General features: G+C 48.1%; 2 long non-coding RNA genes across 2 annotated transcripts in view; both read left to right on the forward strand.

The window, feature by feature from the left end:
- LOC110334319 overlaps positions 1-17,373 on the forward strand; it is an 83,752-nt gene that overhangs the window by 45,124 nt on the left and 21,255 nt on the right. The window lies entirely within an intron of this gene.
- LOC115065612 lies at positions 3,857-9,150 on the forward strand. Its single transcript, XR_003845384.1, has 3 exons — positions 3,857-3,935; positions 6,673-6,725; positions 8,671-9,150. It is a non-coding gene; the product is annotated as an uncharacterized LOC115065612 (long non-coding RNA).

Consider the following 17,373-nt stretch of genomic DNA (forward strand, 5'->3'; position numbering starts at 1 on the left):
TCATTTTTACCAGGTAATAAAATCTTTATCTATAAATCAAGTGGGTAGTGGGAAATCTTTTCATTAAAATTTCCAGTAGCGACCCTGAAGACGGCTCTGCTGTTAAGAGCGCTGACTGCCCTTGAGGGGACTTGGGTTCTACTTCCACATGACACCTCACAACTATCTGTCACTCCAGTTCCAGAAGACCTGAAGCCATCTTCTGGACTCCAAGGGCACTAGGCACACATGTGGTGCACACACACACACACACACACACACACACACGCACGCACCAAGCACTCGGACACATGAAAATAAATCTTTAAGAGTATCTGTTATGCAAATGCTTATTGTAGTGGACTCGAGAGAAATCATTTGTACTTTTCTGTTCCCCAGATAGCCTGCTGGCCAGCACACGGGCAGCGCTCTTCTGGCTCTGAGAGCATGAGAGTATGGCCTCAGCTGGGGGCTTGTGTGGGGGACAGAAAACAGTGCCTGTAGCCACACCGCCATTGCCAGCATTTTCCTTCCACAGAGCAGGCTGTGAGTCACAGCACTGGAAGCTCACTCCCTCCTGTTGCTGCCTCAGCCTCCCTGCTGGAGGCACTCCTGGCTTCTGCTGGCACGATGCCTGCCTGGTCCAGCCTTCCTGGGGACATTTTACTACAATCCCCTATAGGAGGAGTGGTGGCGGTCTGAGTGACCACAGCCCTCACTGGGACGGGCTTGGCTGGTGACCCCAGTCCTGTGGACAGTTAAGAGTGACACAGATGGAATCACAGATGACTTCACAGTCCACAGGGATGCCCTGCCTTCTAGCCACATGAGGCCTGGCTTTGAGCACCCTCTTCTATTCAGCTCACTTCCCATGACACTGGATACTGTCCCCACAAACCTGGCCACTCACCCAGCTGCACATCCTGTCCCTTGTTGTTGTGACTTTGTGTATGTGTGAAAGGGAAAGAGTCCTGTTGATAATTATGGCTCCATATCTGTGGTCTAGGAGGCTTCCCCCATGCCCGTGGCCTGGGACTGGGGCTCCTTTCCATTCTCTCTCTCTCTCTCTCTCTCTCTCTCTCTCTCTCTCTCTCTCTCCCTCTCTGCTAGTTATCTCCTTTACTTAACCATCTTTCGGTATGCATATCCAACAATATTCCCGTAGTAACAAGAGACAACTCCCTGGTTCAGGTTAGCTCAGGAAGCGTGAAATGATAGCAGTTGGGAGCGTGTATATCAGATCTTCAGGTTACAGAAAGGCCTCGGGTGTACTTAGCTTGTGTGGCCTTTGTTTGCAGTAAGATGCTGCCTCGTGGTTAATGTGCTCTGGGAGGTGGTGGTACGCCTTCCTCCTGTGGCTGGCATCTCTATGAGCAGACGTATGGTCTGTTTTCCTAGACGAGGTTGGGACCTTCCCAGAGAAGGTTCTGATTTTACTAGCTAGGGCTATAGGTTTATTCCCTGACTACTTGGAGGGGTCAGAGAGGTGGCAGAGGTTGTCCCCCAAAAGCTTCAGGCTTGAGCTATCTTAAGTGGCAGAGTCTCAGGCAGAGATGCTGCCAACGGAGCCACTCTACAATCTGAGCATACTCTCAACTCATACCTCTTAGAAGGAACAGAGCCCCTGTGGTGTCAGAATCCTGGTTTGTCCATCTCCCCTCTTAAAACACAGCCTGGAGATGAATCAGGGTGACCTAATCGCCAACATGCAGTTTTGCTTAGCACAGTTTAAGCACAGTTCCCTGATGGTGGAACACCCTATGAAAGAATGAGTGAGCGAGTGAGTGAGCAAGCAAGCACTATATGAGTGAGTAGAAGCTCATTCTGGTGCAAGAATAAAATAAAATAAAATAAAAATAAAAATAAAATAAAAAATAAAATACCTGCTCTCTATACTGTTGGGTCAAGCAGAGAGCAGAGCCCCTGAGATTTATGTCTCTGGCCTGAAAGGCCCACCCTCACGCCTTTAATCCCAGCACTTGGGAGGCAGAGGCAAGAGAATTTCTGAGTTCAAGGTCAGCCTGGTCTACAGATTGAGTTCCAGGACAGCCAGGGCTACACAGAGAAACTCTGTCTAGAAAAAGCAAGAAAACCAAACCAAACCAAACCAAAACAAAACAAAACAAAAAAACCCTCTGCTGCGGAAAGTCCCACCCCTCTGCCCTCTAAGTCCCACCCCTCTGCTCTCTAAGTCCCACCCCTCTGCTCTCTGAAGGTCCCGCCCCTCTTCTGCCAGTCTCATCCTTCTGCTCTCTGCAGTCCTACCTTCAGCGTTTTTTTTTTTTTTTTTTTTTTTTTTCCCCCTAGAGCGTTCCTCTCGCACCTTGAAGAGTCTGGAACATTCTACTTTTCCAGAGAACACCAAAGGTTCCCCACGTCACCAGTGGTTTAACTGAGAGAATATTTTCCACCAAAGCCTCCCTCCCCAAGCTACCCCACAGCGGCAAGGCTGTCAGAAGTCACGTGCATCTAACTGCTCTGCTTTGCAAATTAAAAATTAGGTGAACTGCCTTTCTCCCCAGCCTTGTTTACTCTGCACTCTGCCCTTGGGGGAATGTTTTGAATCTGAGCAAATGAAGCACTCTCTGAACGTGGTGTCTAAAATAATAAAGAACTCTCTGGAACATTTAAGCAGGACTGGAGTTCTTCCCTGGCTAGCACCTGTGGCTCGCCAGCTGTTGCCATGGAATCTGGCTGCCAAGTTTGCTTGCTTTTTCTAATGTTCTCTGGGCAGATGTCATTCCATGAAGTCACACAAAGTCCCCGAGAGACCTGCTGTTCTTGGGCTTACCATTTTCGGGGTAGGAAACTAAGCTGTTTCTGTGTGTCCGACAGACAAGTCTTAGCAGTCAACAAAAACTCGGCGAGACCCTGTAAATTACAGACCATCTGTTTGCTGGTGAGGCTCTGGGATTCAGAGATGTGGAAGAAGTAGCCTTGCAAGAAAAGCAGCACAGATATTTCACATGGTTTGGAATTTAGAAGGGTAGAGCCGCTTACTGAAAATGGGGCTGTTTTAGGAGCGTGAAGGTTTTCTGGGACCCTGTGTCACATGGGCTAGTCATGGAATCCCTGTTGCTCTCTGCTGGCCACGTGACTGAGTCCTGTGACAAAGAGTCGATTTAGACACAGGGGAGGCACATGTGGAGCACATGGAGGACTTACCAAGGGCACTCTGGGGGCACAGTGGGGGCACACGGGGGCACACTGGGGCCTCACAGGAGTACATGGGGTCACACAGGGGCACATAGGGGCACATGGGGGGCACATGGAGGATACACTGAGGGCACACTGGGGGCACACAGAAATACATGGGGGCACATGGGGGGGGACCCATGGGGGGCACACAGGGGCACATGGGAGACACACAGACTCACAAGAGCACACAGGCAGGACACTGGAGACACAGGCCAACAGTTAAACTGCTTCTGTGAACTTTTCTAAGTACATACATATTAAAAATAATGTACTCTTATTTTCTCTTAAAGAGTGAGGGATAGGGCTGGAGAGATGGCTCAGTGGTTAAGAGCACTGACTGCTTTTCTGGAGGTCTTGAGTTCAATTCCCATCAACCACATGGTGGCTCACAACCATCTGTAATGGGAACCAATGCCCTCTTCTGGTGTGTCTGTAGACAGCTATAGTGTACTCATATACACAGAATAAATAAATAAATAAATAAATTTTTTTAAAAAGTGAGGGATAAGCTTATTTGTAATCTCATCTTTAATGAACTTAAGGATTTATAATAGTAAAACTGTCAAATTCTGTTTCATGGTTTTATATTAAATACAGTTCCAAGAAAGGCTCCAGAGGTTTCATTCTTCTGAACTTGAAAAGTTAATAAAAAATTAACCTAGAGGACAAACCCATGGAAGCAGTTAAGACTGGCTTCAGGAATGAAGACAGCCAGAGATGCTGACTGGCCAGCTGTCCACAGAACATATTCAGTCACGGTAAGTATTTACTTATTTATGCATTCATATTATTTCGTTGGTGGTTTTGGTTTGGTTTTTAGAGAGCACCTCACCTCACCATGTAGGCTGGGCTGGCCTGGAACTCACAGGCAGAAAATTTTGCCTCCTGAGTGCTGAGATTCAAGGCATGTACCTCTGGGCCAGGCTGACAAGACTGTCTTGACCCAGACACTCACCTACCTGAAGTGTTCGAAGCCATGACTGAAGAAGCTGGAAGTTAGGGAGGAGTGGAGCTTATTTTACCCACAGGATGGAGAAACATGGCTAAAGACTGAGAACAGACATGAGCCACTTGGCACTATAGACAGACCTCCGTCCTAGAGTGTCAGAGACTGGGATATTAGAAAGAAAGAAGCAGATGAGAGAAGCTGAGGGCTCCTGGTTCCTGACCAGGGCACATATATGTGCCTAGAGAGAAGAGGAGGCCCACACGTGTTTCCCATCATAGCCGCCATAGGACGGCAAAGATGATCTGCGGCCAGTAGACAGGTGTTGTGGCTCGCTGGAAGTCCTGCTGCGGAGACACGTCGCCTCCCTTTCTGGAATCATGTGTGCAGCTCTTCCTGGAGTCACCACTTGTCGTTTTGCTATGGCCCTCCACCCTTCGGCTGTGCCACATTCTCAGGTTTTGAGTGAACAGCTGCCTCTTTTGTCTCAGTGCCCTATCCACAGAATCCTTTTCCCCTGGGTTGCTTTCTTTCCGCCTTCAGTTGAGTATCGCATGTCGTCTTTCCTGGCTTTTTTGTTTGTTTTGTTTTTAACCTGGGTCTCAAGTAGCCTAGGCTGGCCTGAAACTCACCACGTAGCCAAGGATGACCTTAAACTTTCTGATCCCCCTGCCCCTACTTTCCAAGTGCCGGTATTACAAGTGTGTGTGCCACCATACACTGCTTATGCTGCGCTTCGGATAAACCCAGGGCTTCAGGCATGGTAGGCAAGTACTCTGCCCACAGAGTCCCACCCCAACACTCATACACGTTGTTTTGGGGTGAGGGCCAGGGGCTCCTTTAGTTAGCCTGGGCAAGTGAAGGCTCACTTCTGTGAGGGGCAGAATCTAGAACCAACCACTTTGTAACACTGACTTTCAAAAGCTGTGCTAAAGAGATAGTAAACCGCTCTCATGGGAGAAAAATGAAATAGGACAAAGGGCATGAAGTACTGGATAAAAATCCCCTTCTTCATTATCCCACATATGTCATCTGTCAACAGCATCTGTGTCTCTTTTCAGAGATGACCCAGGGGCAGCTTGGATTCTCCCTTCTCACATTCTCTCCTTGTGAAGTCAGGACCATAGATTATTTACTGTCCAACATCTTGCTCTTTATGGTATGTGTGTGCATGTGTGTGTGCATGTGTGTGTGTGTGTGCGTGTGTGTGTGTGTTGTGACTTGTTTGTTTCCCTAAGCTGTCACATAGATGACATTGTGTCGGGTAACATTATCTTCACACAGTGTGAAGACGTGTCTCTTTTTCAACTCTTAATTCTGGGCCAGCAAAGAGCTAGTTCTGGCAGGATTCTGGTATGGTCATTTCTATCATCCATCATCGGGTTTTCTAGTTTATAAATATCCGTCCTTCCTCACCTCTCTGGCTACTGACTGGTTGTAATAAAGATCTAATGGCCAACAGACAGGAAATAGAGGACATAACTTCCAGGCAGAGAGGATGATGTGAGGGAAGAAATGGTGGGGGAATCGAATGCTGACACAGGGGAACAGATGGACCAGAGCAGAGCAGAGAAAGGTATACAGCTAGCCAGCCACATGGCAGGTCCTGGGCAAGATAGTTGGGTTAACTTTGATAAGGTAGATTGGTGATTGTTCTATCAAAAGGCTTAAGCTTTGAACTATATAGAAGACTCTACTCTGTGTCATTGTTTAATCACTGGCTGGTCTGCAAAGTCCTTCCATAACATTGCATGAAAGACTATCTCAAAGTTGTTCAGTGGACACCTCGTGGAACCATTCCCAGAAATCCAAACGTTGGTGTTGCCAAAATGGGAGCCCCAAGTTGGTTTCCATTTCTTCTTTTCTTCAGGTTTTCCATGCCCACTGGGGTTTCCAGAGCCACAGCACGGTGGCTTGGAAGTCGGGGGGCGCCAGATCTCCTTTTTGCTACCCACTGCCTTTTCTCATCGCACTAGGGCTCAGCCATTGGACTCTTCTACCTCAGCCATTGGACTGTTCTGCCCCAGAAGGAGAATAGACATTTGTCTGGAACTGACAGAAAGGTCTCAACATATGTTTCACATGCCTTCTTTCTCAAGCTATGTTTAGCAACCCTGCTTGTGAGGTAGGGCAGACACTTCACTGAGAATAGTTGACTCCTAGGAGCTCCAGATCAGTGACAAAGGTCACCTGCTTGTCCCAAATTTCTAAGAGGAGTTCCTAATAGGGATAACTATGATCTTGAATGGAAATGTACCCCCTTATACATACACATGCATATACATATAGATGCATATACTTATATGTGTGCATCTGTACATATATTTATAAATGTATACAAACATATACTCATATGATGGTAATGAGCTTTGTATCACTGTGACATAATACCTGAGATAGTTAACATATAAGGGGTAGATGGTTACTCTGGCCCATGGCTTCATTTTGCTTCAGTCCATGGCCACTTGGTCGTGTTGCTGGAGGCCCGGGGCACGACACAGCATCAGGACAGGCATAATCTGATTGCAGGCTTCTATAATCCCTTCTAGATCACGACCTTAATGACTCAGCTTCCTCTGGGCACTTGAAGGACCATCAACAGGTAAGGGGGGGGAGGCTTCGCTTAATTAGTCCTGCTTCCTCAGGGACAGTGTCCTTCCAGGCCCTCTCTCTGTCCAGTGGACACCATTACCAGAAGCCTTGCGTCACAGGTTTAGATGTGCACATAACACAGGCTTTCATGGTGCCCTTCGTTCTGCAAGCCCTGCCCCCTGCCCCTCCCTGATGAGCTCCTTCCTCTTTCGTAACTGAATATTGGGCAGAAATATGCAGTGCCCCAGATTTCTGGTGCTTAAAACAATTTTCCCCCTGGGGGTGTATTTTTGAAACCTCCCATTAAAATGAACATTCCACCACACATACCCCAATTTTCCTCTGCTAATGACTAATCAGAAAAAAAAAATATCCTAAATGGAAATCTGAATGTTTGATTATCTAGGCAGGACGGTGACATCAAGAGTCCCAACTTTTTTGCTTTTCCTTCCTGGTGGTGGCGGTGCTGGGTATTAAAGCTAGGACCATGGACCTCTTATTTAGTAATCTCCCCTTACCTCGGATTTGGTAATTCCCCAACCCCCTTTGCTGCTGTGTTTCAAGATTTTCAGGCCTGTTCCTAAAATCTCCCTGCCTCACTCTATGCACAGGCTTTTCCTCTGTGCCTTAAACAGAGTTCAAATAAGAAAAAAAAAAAAAAAAATCACCGCGCCTACATGTCCAAATGCTTATCGCTGCTGCCAGCGGCACTTCTGTGTAACAATTCAGGCCAGTCCTCTGTTCCGACCTCGAACCATTTATAAAGGCAGGTCTCTCCCTGGCGACGCAGGAGAGAATGGGCTGCCAGCGTGGGTGGTCTGGGGCTTGGGAGCCCAAGCTCAGGGGGAGGATGACATCATGGATTCACAGGCTGGCTGATGAAGCCGAGTCAGGGCCCTCCATGTGGCTGGAGCTGCCTGCACCATTTCTGCCCGAGTCTTCAACGTGGGCACAGCAGAGGGACTCTTGGAAATGATATTTTAAAGCTCCAGGTTCAGAAAAGATTTCCGGGATTACAAGGGTTCATAGGATAGTTCTGAAATTCTATACATAAGGGGAGGTGGTGTCTCCTTTAAACGGCCAGCCTGACCCCTCTGTGCAACTGAATTGCCTGTTCTGGTTTGACACCCTCCACCTTGCCCCCAACAGCAGGTGTTTTTGTTGTTGTTTGTTTTTTTTTCCTCAAGCGTCCCTTAGGCATTCTGGGTTGGCACAAAGGAACCAGGTTCCACTTTCAGTGGCCCTGCAGGAATTCCTGTCTAGATTGAGGCTTGTGTAAGCTGTGAAAAGAGATGTATTTGGAATTTTCAACAGATTTCAAGGTTATGGGTGAATGCCTGGTGTTCATGGGGGAAAGTTCCAGAATGCTTGGCCTAAGACCTAACATGTCTTTTGCTTATGGTAAAGACAGCCCTAGGTTAGTTGCATCTGGCTGGGTCTCTGTCCCTGTCTGCAGACACTGGGGGCCGTGTACTGATTCCCTTTCCCCTAGTTAGGATCTGACCTTGATAGCAGAAGAGCTGGACCTTCCCTCCCCAGCTGTGAAGTGTCACCATATGGAACAATATACTAACTATGTTTAGATATTGCTTCTGACTATATCTTGGACTCCCCTCCTACATGCACCTTAATAATTACAGTTTTAAAAAATTATTTCCTTATGTTACATTTATTTTGTGTGAGTGTGCATGCAGGCGTGTGTGTGTGTGTGTGTTGGTGAGTGTGGTGAGTGTGCATGTGGGCGCGTGTGTGTGTGTGTGTGTGTGTGAGTGTGTGTGTGTGTGTGAGTGTGTGTGTGTGTGTGCGTGTGTGTGTTGGTGAGTGCGGTGCACCCATGGCGAGGTCTGAGGATGGTGTGATTCTCTCCTTCCACCCTACGGGGTCCCAGGATAGAACTCTAGTGGACTGGCTTGCCAAGCATCTCAACAGTGCTAATGATGGCTTCATTGTTTAAGATTTCTCTAGCATCTGAAGATGCAGTGGCTATAAGGATCCTGCCTCCGAAAAGCCTGGAAGACATTTCAGATCACATAACCTGCTGTTCCTCCGTTTCCACACCTGGAGAAACAAGATCACTGGAGTTAGTACACAAGTCAGGGTCATCTTCTGGCCTGGCGATACTATGAGGTGCCTGTCGAGGAACATGGTTGTGCACCCAGCTAATGTCGCCACGTCACGTGGGTGCTACCTCGTGGTCCTGACTCGGATCGGCCTTTACTTTCTTGCGACTCACTCTTTCTCGTGCGTTTCCTAGACGATTCCTCCCAAACCCACTTTCTCTCACCCAAAGCAACCCTTGCTCATCAATAAAGAGACCTGAGTACAAAAAATTGAAACTCAATATGACTTTCATCCCGACTGAACTGGTACACTGTCCCCAACTCCAGGGCAGGAGAGAGACTTCTAGGATTATGATGGTTTAAAATTGAGTGAGGAGAGGGTCACCAGAAAGAGAAATCTTGCCTTTTCTGTTTTGATGGACCCATCGCATCACTGAGGAAGCCATGATGGGGTGGGGCGGGGTGGGGCGGGGTGGTGCTGTTGCCAGGAGGCCACTCGAGGACATCCTGCAGACAGCCAAGCTGAGCCACAGATGTGTCTGAGCCACCTCCTCTGCAGTCACAAACACTCTGCGGCCCAATGGGAGGCATCTGCTTCACCCAGGCAAGTGGCCAGGAACAGTTGGTCGGTCGTTGGATTTTGCTTTCTCTAAACTTTGGCTCCTAGACTGTTCCTTCCGACAGCCTTTGAAATGGCTTTTTCACCGGAACCGAGAAGCAGAAGAAAACAGAACAGGGCGGAGTCTAGGAGAGAGGCTCAGCTCTGTGAACCCATAGACCCACAGCCTAGCTTTCCACCTCAACCACCTGCCCGTGCCTGGGGCTCCTTACCTCAACTTCAGTTCTGTCAGTTGAGGAGGATGAGGAACATCTGCCTCCAGTTACAGCTCTGAGACAATAAATGAGACAATACAGGAGCAAGAGGAGGGTAGTTGGTGTTTGTCCAGGGTAACATGAGAGCAGCATGGTCTGCTTGGGGGATACTGTTTGTTTTCCTCTAAGAAAATGTAATTTTTTGTTGTCGTTCCTGATTACTTTGTATTTGGTTTCCACGAGTTATAAGACAATAAGTAGTAAGAACGGAGACTACAAATGCTTCTTGACTTAAGCTAGGAGAGCACACCGCTAAACTCAGCTCAAGTTGCCATCTTCCCAAAGCCAAGTATGCTCCTTGCTGACTAGCCTAACTTAGCCCCGCCTCCTCAAACATTCTCACTAGGCTGGACAGCACCTGGACAGAACCTGGACCGAACCCAAGCCCTAGTTTATAACTGAAGGTGTCTCATGTAATTATTGAAATATTGGATACTGTTTTCCAGAGTGCTGGGAAGACCAGACCTGTAGAGTGTGAGTTACTCCCTTGCACGGCTACACGGCTGTCTGAGGTCCTATGCTTTATGCTGCTACCCAGCATCTTCAGACAGCTCCTGAGTGGAAGAGTGAAGTCAAGATTAGCATTCAGTTCTGATGAGTGTGTTTCACTTTTACACACCATCATAAAGTCCCAATGTTAAGTGAGATCATCAAGAGTTGGAGACTAGGGGGAACCCTGAGCCTGTGCCATAGACAGGGAAGGACAGTGGGGAGAAACGGGATCAGGATGCGGAGATGGGACCTGAGAACTTGTGCCTTAGAGCTGATGACATAGAGGAGAGATTGAGGGAAACCTGTGGGGATCCAGCACCTGGCCATGTCTATGCCATCCTTATTCTAGGCATGAGTGCCAAGGGGTAATTTCATGTTATACCAACAGTCTAGCTTATTGGCCAGAGTGATACTTCAGTGGGCAAAAATGCCCAGCCAAGGTTAAAGAACAGATCTGCCCTAGCTGGGCATTGGGCTTTGTTTGAACTCTGAGGGATGTAGATATGTGATGGTTTGTATATACTCAGCCCAGGGAGTGGCACTATTAGAAGGTGTGGCCTTGATGGAGTGGGTATGGCCTTGATGGAGTGGGTGTGGCCTTGATGGAGTGGGTGTGGCCTTGATGGAGTGGGTGTGGCCTTGATGGAGTGGGTGTGGCCTTGATGGAGTGGGTGTGTTACATTGTGGGTATGGGTTTAAGACCCACATCCTAGCTGCCTGGAAGTCAGTGTTCTGCTAGCCACCTTCAGATGAAGATGTAGAACTCTCAGCTCCTCTTGCACCATGCCTGCTTGGGTGCTGCCATATTCCTGCCTTGATGATAATAGACTGAATCCCTGAACTGTAAGCCAGCCATAAATAAATGTTGTCTTGCCTTGGTCATGGTGTCTCTTCACAGCAGTCAAACCCTAAGACATAATGGAACAGTGGAAGACCAGAGAAGGCCACAGCAATCGAAGCCAGTGCTGGTAGGGACAGACTGCTAATAGGCTGAGTGTCTGTGTCTCCAAAGTTGTCTTTATTCAGCTGTCATGACGAGTGACAATGGTCAAGTTGAGCAACCTAGAAACACCTGAGAGGTGGGTCTGAGTATGCCTGCCTGCCGGGGATTGTCTTGATTAGATTCGTAGTGTGGAAAGAGACCATTCCCCGGTGTGGGAAAACTGAAGGGGAAGCAATGTGAGCAACTGCTTCAGGTTCCTGCTGTCCTTGAGTCCCTTAGCGGTCACTCCCTCCACCCTCTGTGTGGGTCAGAAGAGGCCCTTTCTCCCTTAAGTCACTCTAGTTACAGACACTGGAAGAGAAACTATGACACCCTAACCTGCAAGTGACCACATGAGGAGCTGTAGCCTTCAAAGGGCGGGCATGGGGGTGGGCAGGAGAACTCACTTAGGGGATAAATTCTCTTAGGAGAGGAGACCCCACAGATCTGCCCCGACTTTATCTTTTCCACATCGTAGGAACTGAGTGTCCTTAGCAGACACCCAGTCAGCCTGCAGCAAGCTCAGTGACGTGGGCAATGGCTGTCCACTACTTACCTGCTCTCTGGGTCATGGGGTGCAGGACAGCAGCTTACCTGGGCTGAGACGCAGCTGAATCCTGTCTTCCTAATGCCTGCTGACACCGGGGATCCCTGTACATCTGAAATGAAGACCCCCATTCTCCATGTGCTTTCCCTAGCAGGGGCACGCCAAAGCTCACTCCAGAGACCACCCAAGCTGGCAGGTAGAGCCAAGGAAAGGGCAGGAGGAGGGCTTTTAAAGAAAATGGAGTCAGAACGCTGCATAGGAAGTGAAACAAGCCGGTTGCATTAAGTTTTTTCCTGTGGTACAGCATTGAGCACTTGGCATTGTGAGAGATGGCTGAGGGCTGAATGGGTAGAGAGAGAATTGTCTATGTGTCTGATTCCAAGCCTTAAAAATGTCATTTAGCCCCCCAATCTTTCAAAAACAAAGAGACAGTTGGGGAAAATCGTCTCATATTATGGAGGTGTGGGAACTTCAAGGGACACCACACATTCCTCTCCCTTGCATGAAGCAGTTTGGATGATCTGAAGACAGTATTTCTCCCTTTGTTTTCTCTGCAGCCCCCTTTTACAGGCATCCTCGTCAGATGGTCATTGTAGCAGAAAGGGTGTCCTGTGAGAGCTGGCTGTGCACAGTTTCACATGGGAGCTATAGATCATACCATCCACATGACCTCACCATCCACATGGTCATACCATCCACATGATCATGCTATCCACATGACCACATCATCCACATGGTCACACCATCCACATGATCATGCTATCCACATGATCACACCATCCACATGATCATGACATCCACATGAGCCAGGGAGCACACCACATCCACCCAAGCTATTCTGCTCTTAGTTGCTGCCCTGATTTTCTGCTTAAAACACTGTATTGTCATCTGCTAGATAAACGAACAGTTCCTGCTAAGAGTTGGATGCCAGCATTGGAAAGATCCAAGCAGCCAATGTTCATGAACACGGAAATCCAAAGGTAGGCACACACAAAAGTGCTGAAGTCCTGGGAACGCAGGGACCACCTGGTGGATCCCAGCTGACTGGTAAGATGAACACGGCTGTGTCTGTTTATGAGCCCATTCCCTCTGTTCCTAATCTCGGGAGACTAAATGTAACGTCGTCATCAGAAGCCGGGAAAGACTGAAGACGGTCCCCAGTTCACAGTGTTGCAGCCGACACCTTTACAGCCTCACCACAGCGCTCATTAGAGAGTATGCTTTGGCTTTGTGTCTCTTCTGGGGTCAGTGCTGTATGGTCCAGCCTCATCTCATGGTGCTGTGTTGGCCAGTTAGCAAGGAGTTGCAGCACCCGGTCAGCTATGAGAGAGCAAAGCTCTCAGACCCTTAGCTGAGCAGGTGCTCGGAACGTGTTTCCTGTTCTCGGTCCCACAGTGTTTGCAACTTGCAGTGTGTTTTCCTGAGCAGAGGGATAGGTGAAGCTGAGGTGCCCCTCAGCAGCCAGAGCACTCCCTAGCCACCAGTGCTCAGTGCAGGGGCATGTTGCCCTAAGCACTGTTGTCTGTCTCTGTAGCTTTATGAGGAGGGTTTGATTGCCGAGCATGGGTACGGATTTGGAAACAGAAGCTTTGCAGCATTGCAACCCTGTTCAGGGTCATGTGGTTAGGACATGACTGGGGCTTGCACTCAGCATCTGTGTTCTTAAGACTCCATAGAAGCTTAAACACTGTAAGCTTAACTACTCACATTCTGAATTTTCACCTAGTGACTTGCACTTGTATGATATTTCAATGTACTAATTCTTGTTTGTGTGTGTGTCCAATACAGAATACATATGGTGATTTGGATATGCTTGGCCCAGGGAGTGGCACTATTAGGAGATATGGCCTTGTTAGAAGAAGTGTGTCACTGTGGGGGGTGGGCTTGGACACCCTCTTCCTTGCTGCCTGGAAGTCAGTTTTCTCCTGGTGGCCTTCAGATCAAGTTGCAGAATTCTCAGCCCCTTCTCCAGCACTGTGTCTGCCTGGACACTGCCATTCTTCTTGCCATGATGATAATGGACCTCTGATCCTGGAAGCCAGCCCCAATTAAATATTGTCCCTTATAAGAGTTACCTTGATCATGGTGTCTCTTTACAGCAATGGAAACCCTGACTAATACAGAAGTTGGTACCAGGGACTGGGGTGTTGCTGTGATAGGCCTGACCATGCTTTTGCTTGGAGGAATGTAGATTTTGGGACTTTGGATTTGGAAAGCAGTGGAAGGCTTTAAGTGGGGCTTACTGGGCCATCCTAGCAGGAATATGGAAGGCAGTGGGGCTGAGGGTGATTTGAACTGTGGAAGCCTGGCTGTAGAGGTTTCAGCAGAGAAGAATTTTAGTATGTGGCCTAGAGGCTGTCCTTGAAATACTTTGGTGAAAATGTGGCTACATTTTTGACCTTGTCTGAGATTTCAACTAATTGCACTGACAAAGAAAGTCTCAGAAAAGCCCAGCGTTGACTTTGCCCTCTGGTTTACTCTTATGACGAGCGTTCTGATCAAGTGTAGCAAGTTTAAAAAGAAAAAAGTTCAAGTAGTAAAAGGGGCATTGGGAAGTGAAATGGAGCTGAACCCTGTGTTCAGGGAGATAAACAAATTAAGGGAGTGGCGACTTGGGGAAAGATCCCACCCAGCTAAGCTTGTCGTGTCTGCCACTGAACGAGGACTAGTTATGTCGCATTAGGGGTTATTAATACTTAGCTATTGTTTTCACTTAGGCTTTTACTCTGGAGTGAACCACAATCCAGAAATGGAAGACGCTCACTTTTGAACCAAATCTTAAGGCACCGTGGCCACGAAAGGCTTAGGCCCAGGCAAGGTGGTACAAGCTTTTAATTCCAGGAGACACAGACAAGCAGTTCCTTGAGTTCAAAGCCAGCCAAGTACAGAACCAGTTCCAAGTAGAGAAAAGCTTATGTCCAGGCCTGGTGATGTGCACCTTTAATCCCAAAGGAAAGCTGCTAACAGGGAGTGGAACCAGCCCATGAGAAAGAAGTTAGTTGCAGTCAACAAAGATGAAAGGAGTTGGAGATATGAAGAGTGCTTTCACACCAGACATGGAGATGCAGAGTTTGGATGTGTTTGCCCAGCTGGTTTTTGGTCTTGCTTTGGTCCAGTATTTCCCCATTATGACATTTTGGAATGGTAATGTATATCCTGTGATGTCGGAGGTATGTGATTTGCCTTTTGATTTTGATTTTTATAGGGGATTACAGTTAAGTGACTGGATAAATTTCAGAAAAGACTTTGGACTTTTAATGTTGAGACTGCTGTAGACTATAGGACTTTTGAACTTAGACTGATGTATTTTGCATTATGGCTAGGTATGGCCCCATAGACACATATGTGTGAACAAGCTTATGGGAGCCAGGGAGTCGAGTGTGGTAGTTTGAATATGCTTGGCCTAGGAAGTGGCATTATTAGAAGGCCTTGTTGGTGTGGGTGCGGCCTTGTTGGAGTGGGTGTGGCCTTGTTGGAGGAAGAGTATCACTGTGGGGGTGGGCTTGGAGACCCTTCTCCTAGCTGTCTTCCCCTAGTGGCCTTCACATCAAGATGCAGAACTCCCAGCTCCCTCTCCAGCACAGTGTCTGCCTGGATGCTGCCATGCTTCCTACCATGTTGCTAATGGACTGAACCTCTGAACCTGTAAGCCAGCCTCGATTAAGCATTGTCCTTTGTAAGAATTGCCTTGGTCATGGTGTCTGTTCACAGCAGTGGAAACCACAACTAAGACAAAGGGGATAGCGCTATCACGCCGAACAGCCTATCACACAATTTTAGATTGTGTGCCAACCATGCTTGTTCTTGAGAACCATGGACTGCTCTCCACCACCACGAAAGTATGGAATTCTGCACAGATGGAATCGCAGAGGACATGCTGCTTGTGGTCTGGGCCTTTCCCTCACTGTTGTGTGATTTGCGCATGAGGGCTGCCGAGTAGAATCCTCAGCATCGCTCCAACCTCCCTGGTCTGTGTATCAACTTCCTGTGAACTGGCACATCCTCCTGCAGAGGCGTGACCCAGGAAGTAAATAGAAGTCACAAGTACAGCTGAATGGAACAGGCCTCACAGAGCCCCTCCCGACGTCACCGAAGAGGGCTGCTCTAACTGTACAGGGCTCCAGGGTAGCAATATCCATGTGTTACCCATGCTGAGCTGAGCTTTTGGGGATCTGGCTGTCCCTGAGTTTCCCTGCTCCTGTAAGTAACTCCTGTAGGTGATCCTGGTAAGCTCGTTGCTTTGATTTGTAGAATCATTGCTTGGCCTGTCTTCGGTTTTCCTTGGGAGTGAATAGATGTTTGCTTCCCTGGAGAAGCCTCACGCAGCACCCTGACGGATGCTCTCGGCTGTGGGTGGTCATTTAGGCTGATTTTAGTTTCTGGCTAGTCTGAGGAAAGTTTTAATCAACGATCTGGACAAGTCTTTGTATAGAAGTGTTTTCATGGTCCTGGAATAAATATTTAGGAGCGGGGTAGCTAGATCACACAGCGAGTGTGTATTAGGCCCATAATTCTTTCTAAGATTAGCTACAAAGGGTGCTAGTGCCCACTGTAGTGTGAGGTACTCAGTCTCTCTGCTCTGGGCCAGCACACACGTTCGCCCCAGCCATTTCCTGTGAGTTGGTTTTCCATTTCTTAAGAAATATGATCTAGGATCTTTTAAAAATAGTCAGAAGGCAACATGCAAGGATAGGTTTTCTCTTTCCACCATGCTGGCCCGAGAGATCGAACCCAGGTCACCAGGCTTGGCAGTGGGTGCCTTTGCTCACTGGTCTATATTGCTGGTCCAGCATTTTTATCTTTATTTTTAACAGTGACCTATAAAAAGCAGAGGTTTTGAAGATCTGGATAAAATTTGCCTTAGCACACTTGTTAATGGGTTCCTGGCCTTTCTGCCCCTCCTGTAAGGTTGCAATGCTACGTCCTCACGTTTGCTTCTGGGAGCTTTGTGACTTTCTGTTGCATGCTTAGGCATCAGTTCTGAAGTTAGGGCTCCTATTTGACAGGAAGGGTGCTGGGGTCTCCGTTCTGCTGCACGAAGGGTTGCTGGGTGCTTAGTTCCGCCACACGGAGGGGCACTGGGCGCTCAGTTCTGCCACACATGGAATATTCTGTTGCCATTCGCTGAAGACAGGAAGTGCATCTCTGTGCTAGGTGACCTTGGCACTCTTTCATGAGCCTGCCTGTGGGGCCCTCTTCCCAGGTCCATCCATTTGTCTGACTGTCTGACATTACCACGAATCAAACATTCTGTTGCTCACGAAATGCCTTTTGCAGGTAGTGGGGAGCAACTCAGCTTTTCAGTTTTTCAAAGCATAGTCATGTTAAGTGTTACAAGCCACATGGATAGATGACAGCGGAGCCAGAAACGGTGACTGAGGTCTGGACCCTCCGCAGATCTTCAGTGCTAGGACCAGAGGTGAAGAACCCCATAGTAAACCTGCAGGGCTCCTGTAAACTCCTGGCGTTCTGGTTACCAATGTCTCTAGAACTCTAGTTAGCACTAAAGTGGAGATTGGGCACCAACTGGAGTCCAGTAATGTGGATGATGTATTAGTTAGGGTTTTACTGCTGTGAACAGACACCATGACCAAGGCAAGTCTTATAAAAACAACATTTAATTGGGGCTGGCTTACAGGTTCAGAGGTTCAGTCCATTATCATCAAGGCAGGAGCATGGCAGCATCCAGGCAGGCATGGTGCAG

The sequence above is a fragment of the Mus pahari genome, chromosome 16, assembly GCF_900095145.1.
Source record: "Mus pahari chromosome 16, PAHARI_EIJ_v1.1, whole genome shotgun sequence".
NCBI classification, from domain to species: domain Eukaryota; kingdom Metazoa; phylum Chordata; class Mammalia; order Rodentia; family Muridae; genus Mus; species Mus pahari.